Below are 7,566 nucleotides of genomic sequence, written 5' to 3' on the forward strand. Positions count from 1 at the left end.
AGGATCTTTGACATCCCTGCTCTACTCCCCTCAGGCATCCAGAACATGACCATATTCGGTATGTATCCAAAATTCACATTTTTACTGTCAAAATTTTCTTTATACAATTCTAACTCTCTTTTAACTTATCTCCATAGAATTCAAACTAATAGCAGTTTCCACAGTGCATTTTCCCAGTCCCAGCTGTTTTAAGTGCCACACCATTTGCATTGCTCCCCTCTTCCAGGTATATAAAGTTCAAAAATTGTTCTCTTGTTTTCAAATCCTTTTCCTAATTGAACATATTTTGTCTCCCCTATTGCTCTGTCCACCGTGCCAATATGTTTAATGATGCCCATGCCTTACTTGCCCATTTGACCCATGTCTTCTCATTGCAGAAACAGCAGTTTCTTCTTTGCAACCCATCTCATGCTTTTTCCACAGTGATAACAAGTTAGCCATAGGAGATGATACAGCTGAATCAATTACAGCACAGCAAAGCAGTCTTTTAACTCTTTCCTGATATTTTTCTTACATTACCTTTTGCCTTTTTTTGTGGCTGATGAATAGAGTGAGAATTCACTTGAATGGATGGAAACTTTCTCTGCTCATCACTCACTGATTCTTTTGCGCTTCCTTCCTTGTCTTCCATCAACATGCCCAGAGCAATTTTATATAATATTATAATACAGCTTTCTTATACTTCTCAGACACTGATAGCCTAAAAAATACTCTAAGTGTGAGCACACACACCAGTTCCAAGAATTTAAGATGCAATTTTACCATAAGGTATTGACAGAGCAGAGCCACCTATGTTCCTATAGTGTCAGAAACAAATACACATTCCCCTTGGCCTGTGACAGATTGCACATGTGTCCATCCCCTCAACAATAGCATTTGCAAAATAGTAATTGAAAATTAATTGGACCCTTTGGGAAGAACTGCCTCTTTTCCTAACTTCTCAAAATATAAATTTTTGTTTGTAATTAAACTATAGGTAAAAACAAAAATTAAATATCTGGATTGTTTGGATTATCTGCAAGAGAAGAGCAATTTAAATATTTAAGCCTCATTTAATCAGTAAAATAAGGTCTCTAATCAGTCTTACTCTAAGGATCAAGTTCATGAATGGAGCCATATGTGCAAGCCATTTTTGCTGAAAACATTACTAGGCATTCTCAACAACTGAGGAGCCCAACAAGTAAGCCAAGTGTTGCATGGCAGATCCTTTCAAGTGCAGTGAGTTTCTGTATTAATAGAGATAGAACTTTATTACATGTTACCAAAGAAGATTTTGCATTGAGTATCTCCACATTTTTTACTAGTCCTTCCACTCCTTAAAATTTTTATTAGGCCCTAAAATTAAAATGTTATCCTCGACCACAGATACATCAATAATTGTGAACTGGGGAGTGAATCATGTCCCAGTAACTTCTTCAGCAAATTTCTTAAAATACACCTAACAGATCCGTGTATATTCCTAAAAATATCAAATCATCTACAGTGAAAGTTTGACTATTGATTTTTCTTGAGTATTTGATGCCTTGAAGAAATTGCCCAGAATAAAAATTAAGCATGAGGAGTCAGTGTACCCAGGACTGTAAACCTATTTAAGTCACTTGATCACTATGACCTTGCCTGCAGTAAGAAAATTTATATTGTTAATTTAGTATCAGTGCAAGCATCTGGTCATAGACAAAGCCAAGGTGGGGGTGCTACTAAGAGGGCAAGGTTCTTCAAGGTGCTTTAAACAAACCCAACTCTTTCTGCTCTTATTTTCTGTGTTCTTTTTATGAAGAATTTTACTGTAAACTCAGAACTCTAGTACAGCAGCTGTGTACAGCTGGTGTGCATAAGCACTAATGAAATAGCCCAGGATCAGCAGGACATTGCATGCCCTTCTTTGTTCTGTAACTTAAGAACTGATGGGCATAGAACAGATATCACCATCACTGAAAGGAGCAAAATAGCTGCAAACAAAGCAACAGAAAGCAGTAATAGAATACTGGTATAAGGCAACACTGAGGCACCAGCCTTCAGAATAGAAAGTAACCAGGAGAAGGATTGTGTTGTGCAGGTGTGTTTTGAGGTCAGTACTTCCTGAGGCTATTTATGAGCAGTGTTTCACTTGCTTGGGGCTGTATTTAAAGTCAATATCTAGCCTGTAGGCAGCAAGGACTGGCTTTCCCTACGTAACTGAATTTTTTTTTAAATGTATCAGAATTTTGTTATATGGTTTATAGATCCAAATGGGGCTATGGACTGGGACCCCTTTCAAGATCAAGTACCCAAAAGCAGGAGGCAGCAGCAGAGAACAGACCCTTGGCAATTCATTCTCTCCCCTACACTCTGCCCCAGAGACCTCTCCTCCTCCCTGTCCTGAAAGGGACCAGATAGGCCAGAGATGTCACTCAGGAAGTCTTAGCCTGCAAGTCAAAGGATTTTAGATGAAAGAATTCTTTAATGATTGTCTTTATTATTAATTAGAAGTATCACAGAAAATCACTGCATAGGAATTCTCCAAAGATGGAGATCTGCTGAGCCCCAAGTATTCCCTTGGCACTGACAAAATAGATGTACAACTGAGCAGAGTCTGTATGATGATGTTTGTAAATGACATAAAACAGTTAGTTAAGCTTTCTACTCTGATGTGAACAGAGTCTATTCATTGACCTAAATGCTGTTTTCTTTTTTGTTCTTTCACTATCTTTAGAATTAGGACTTTTAATTCTACTGTTTTAGGAATTATGACCAATAACTTGATGACTTAATACCACCTCTTATTGAACTCCACCCCTACTGCCCACCAGCCCCAGCCAGTATTACCACAGATCCCCAAATTAGATCTTCAAGTGACAATGGGGCTTTCTCTGTAAGATGCACTATTCCAGAGAGCCTCTGGCCTATACAAGAATATTCACAGCTGCTCTACAAAGCACACATATGTGATGTAATGGTTTTCTAAACCATGCCTATGTACCTAAAAAGGCAAATAGGTGCAATTTTTGTGATGTTGACATTTTAAAAGCTGCTGACAAAGCATACCTTGGTACAGCTATTTCTACCCATCTGCATCCTCAAGTTACCCTGAATACTGTTTGTACCAGGCACAGGGATCAGAAATTCCAGCCTTCAGTCAAATTTCCCCTCTTCAAGTACCTAGGAGTCTGCTGGTCCCTGAGCATCTCAGCAGCATTTTACTGAATGGAGAGGTACCTGTCCCACTCAAGAGCCTGACTACAGCATCCCATATGGCATCTGTATGGCCATATGCCCAACTTGGGCATACAGACCCAAGAGCAGCCTGTGAGTGGGAAAGTGCTCTGGTCAGCTAAAACACCCAATTCACCTCCAGTCCTATGGCTTTAGCCAAAACACCAGTTACTGGGACAAATCTTTGATTTGTATAACTCAATTCAAGACAACGTTCCCATACCAGAATCTTCCTAAAAATGGGTTGAATCAGCTGAAGCTCTTAAGAATTACCTTCAGGTCTACATATTACCCCAGTAATGATTTCAGTTATTTTCCACAATCTCCCAAAAATCTGAGTAGCATGTTGATCTCCAAGCTCAGGGCTGATTCACCTTTTGCTCAGCTTCACTGCAGCCTCTAATTATGCCAGGAATCATTTCTATCCTTTTTGTATTTTGTGTCTTCCTCCTATTAAATATATAGGCATTGCAAGGATTTTTTTTTTTCTGGTGTGTCTTTGCCATAACTAAACATTATTCACAAGGTAGTTTGTTTAAATGTGTAGGAGTGCTGCTTCTGTGTCTCTCCCTTCCTTCCATCAAATTTTGCTACATAAACAACCTGAAATTTTCAGAGAGAAACATACACCACAGTCCCATCTATAAAGAATATAAGTGAAAACTGGAAATATTCCCCCAGTCCACTTCAGGAGTCCTGCTCATGAGATTTTGCTAGAAAGATTGTTTCTCATTTATTTCTTCCTCCTGGATTCAACCTGTTAGCAGTTAGTTTGATGTCTTTATTTTTTATGTCAGTATTTTTGACCTTCCAAACTTCAAATGAAGTTTAGCAGTGCACAAATAACACTAACACTCCAAAATGAATTGCATGCTTTCTAAATATATAGTCACCCCAAAATATTGTATCACAAATTGAAAATATTTCTTTTTTGGTGATGCCATAGTGGCAATCAGCATCCTTAATAGATGACTCTATACTTATAACTGCATATGACTAAAAGGCTTACCCAACTTGACCTTTCTCCTAGACTATTGAGCCATTTTAATGGTGACCTACACAGGAATGCAACTCAGAAGACCACACAGGAATTACTTCATTACAGCATCATAGACTGGCCTGTGTTGGAAGGAACCTTTGAAGATCATTTAGTTCCAATCGCCTGCTGTGGGCAGGGACACCTTTAACTAGATGAGGTTGCTCAGATCCCCATCCAACCCGGCCTTGAGCCCTTCCAGGGATGGGGCAGCCACAGCTTCTCTGGACACCCTGCTCCAGTGCCTCACCACCTTCATAATAAAGAACCTCTTCCTAACACTTAATCTAAACCTAATCTCTTTAGTTTGAAGCCATTCCACCTCGTCCTGTCACTACATGCCCTAAAGAGTTTCCTTCCATCTTTCTTGTAAATTCCTTCAGATACTAGAAGGCCACAATTAGGTCCTCGCACAGCCTTCTCTTCCCCGGGCTGGGCAATCCTAATTCTCATAGCCTTTGATCTGAGGCCTTTTTCCTCTTCTATCCACTTTGAGAAAAATAAGCCAAGAGACCTAGCAGCATGTGGGGGGTAACAGCATAAAATTGAACTAAAAATGTCCGAATTCTGAAACTGTGACCAATTAGGCAATTGACATATAGCCAAGATCAGGAAAAACATGCATGCCAAATCTTTTATTTAAGCATGTAAATAAATTGAAATTAAACTATTGGCCTGTCCTGAAATCTGAGACGTCTACTGTAAGGAAAGTTCATCAGGTAGAATTTAGAGGGGCTGGAAGGAGGAGAGTGGATGTTGGAAAGCATGCTAAATTTCAACAGAAAACAAAGGTTTTAAGGTGATGGTTACTCAACTGCACCTCCCCTAAGGAACCTAGGAATTTAAATTTCTACAGGAAAAAGAGGAACTTTGACCTGCTGAATACACTGGTTGTCTTTGATATACAAGAAAAGAATATTTTATAGTCTTATGCACTCCCCCCAACCCTTTTCTTTTTTTTTTTTTTTTGTTCCAGTGTAAGTAAAAAATGGAGAAACAAAAGAAAAGTAAAAATATTACTTCAAACCAATTCAGAAAAACCTGGAAAGCTGTAAGGAATAAGAGTTGAGGGGCTTAGAGAAGCATTGAAGTTGGGTGGGGGCACATAATACAAGCACCAATTTTCCTTTAATTCCTGTGCTGCGGTGACCTTGTGAAAGTTACAACATCTTTTATGCACAGTCTCAAACAGACTTTTTTTCTCCTGATTTTTTTCACCTGAGAATCGTTCCCTTTTAGAGGGGAGGAGAAACTTGGGGTTTGATGAATGGAGATCTGAATTTAGCTTGCCATACACCAAAACCAATTAAATCAGACTGAGTTGCTCAAGAGACATTTTCAGTTTTCTGCTGAATAATCAGAAAGTATTAATAGTACTTTGAACGAAAAATATGGAAAAAGTGTGCTCAAGGGAAAGAGAAAATTTTGAATTTATGGAAATTTAAATTAGGTGAGTGGTTTCAAGTAACTAGGAAAAAAAAAAAAATCACGATGCAGTAACTCTCTGATACTGCTATCCCTGTGTATAGGGGACCTGTTTCCAAAATAGTGTTTTATAACTGAGAAAAAAATTTGCAGCATTTAAAAGAATTAGAAGCTAGAATAAGAATGCAGATCTTGCAGACAGATAGTGCTGCTGCACTGTTGAATCTAAAAAGTTTATTTACACACTAAAGCGGGGGGGATAAAGAGATAAGAATAAAGTTTCAAAAAGCAGACAATGCAAAGGAAATACATAAACCTTCTATTTATTGGTATTATGCAGGACAGTGAAATATTTTGACTCCTCCATCACACAGCTTTTAATCATAGCTGTGGATTTTATGACAAAAAGCATGTTTCAGATGGTGCCATGTGCTGGTTAACAAACAGATGGAAATTTACCCAAGCAAGACTGTACTGCAAGAAAAATCCAGAAGAAAGTTTTCTTCTGGCACTCCAGAGGAAAGCATTATTAGACACTTCTAGGAGCACCTACACTTCACAGCAAATATTCTAAGAGGTTTTCAGATGACCTATGACTAGTATAGGACAGATCATACCTCTAAAAAAAGAGTAGGTCTGGGGAGTTCCTTTGGGATTGGTTATGCTCTGACATACAGAACTATTTTTCACCAACATAACAAAAAATTAATTGATACTTGCTGTCATTGTAGCCACAGTAGCAGAAAGCTCACAAATCTGTTTCTATTTTTCATGTCCATTTTGCAGTCTGCAGTGCAGTGCACTGTACTTTATTTCAGAAGTACATCACTGCCCTGCAAGAGCCTGATGCTCCCGTGTGATCATCGCTCATAAAGCACACACTCAATACCAGGAGTTACACCCAGCCCTCCTGCTGCTCCTCCAGAGCACATACACAGCATAGGGAGTTTCGTGCACTTGAGGTAGCAAAGTGAGAGACTTCTAAGTCAGCTCGTGCAGAAAACTTGTAGAATAAGTCTGAAACTTACAGCAAGCTTAAAAAAACAGCACTTGCAAAATACTCCCTCAAAAGGAGCTTTACAAATAAACAAAAGCCAATAAAGATTAGAGGAAAAATAATGTATTTGAATATATATGCTATATTTGCTGAAATTTTAATTTTTTAAAAGGTCCAAGTCTAAGCATAGTTGAAGTCAATACCACTTTATAGATCATTTGTTAGTTTTGCCAGTATATAGGCAGAAAAGGTTCTGTAATCAGTTATTAATTGCAACTTCAAAACAATGCAACAATCATATACACTTAAAAAGTCTTCTTTAAAACATGTTTGAAGTGTCTGAATAATGCCTCTTCTTGTAGAATTACATTTTAAATTAACAGTAATCATTTATTTCTTCTGCTCCTTGCTTTTTATTGTGTCTATGTCACTTCCAGTTTTATCCATATAAAGAGTCTGAACTAAGTATCTCCTGTCTTTGCTGGATAGCAGAGTTAAAACATGATGATGTATAGAGGATGCAAATATTTCCAAGTTATGTCCAAATGGAGATTCAGGGAAAACACTTATTTCTCTCATGAATGACCTAATAGTACTTTAGATCTGCCAAGCTGAATATTTTCTCCTTAAGCACTAGCTCTCTTATTCACTTAACACCCTCCTATAAATTCAAGCATTTTCAGTAGAGTGATAATAAGGAAGCCTGTTTGCAATAAAGTGAAAAATTTCCATACATTCTTGATGCGCCAAATAAAAATACCCCGGGTTTTATAAACAATACTGAGATCAAGATAAAAAAGCTTTTCCTGCTATAGTACAGAACTGTACAAACCTATTCCTAACTAGTTTAACTATTCCATCAATACCTTGGCCATTAACTTTTTCAAATACATTCTTTTTTGTATTTTAAATCCAT

Source organism: Lonchura striata, chromosome 4 (assembly GCF_050655825.1).
Source record: "Lonchura striata isolate lonStrDom1 chromosome 4, ASM5065582v1, whole genome shotgun sequence".
In the NCBI taxonomy this organism is placed as follows: Eukaryota; Metazoa; Chordata; class Aves; order Passeriformes; family Estrildidae; genus Lonchura; species Lonchura striata.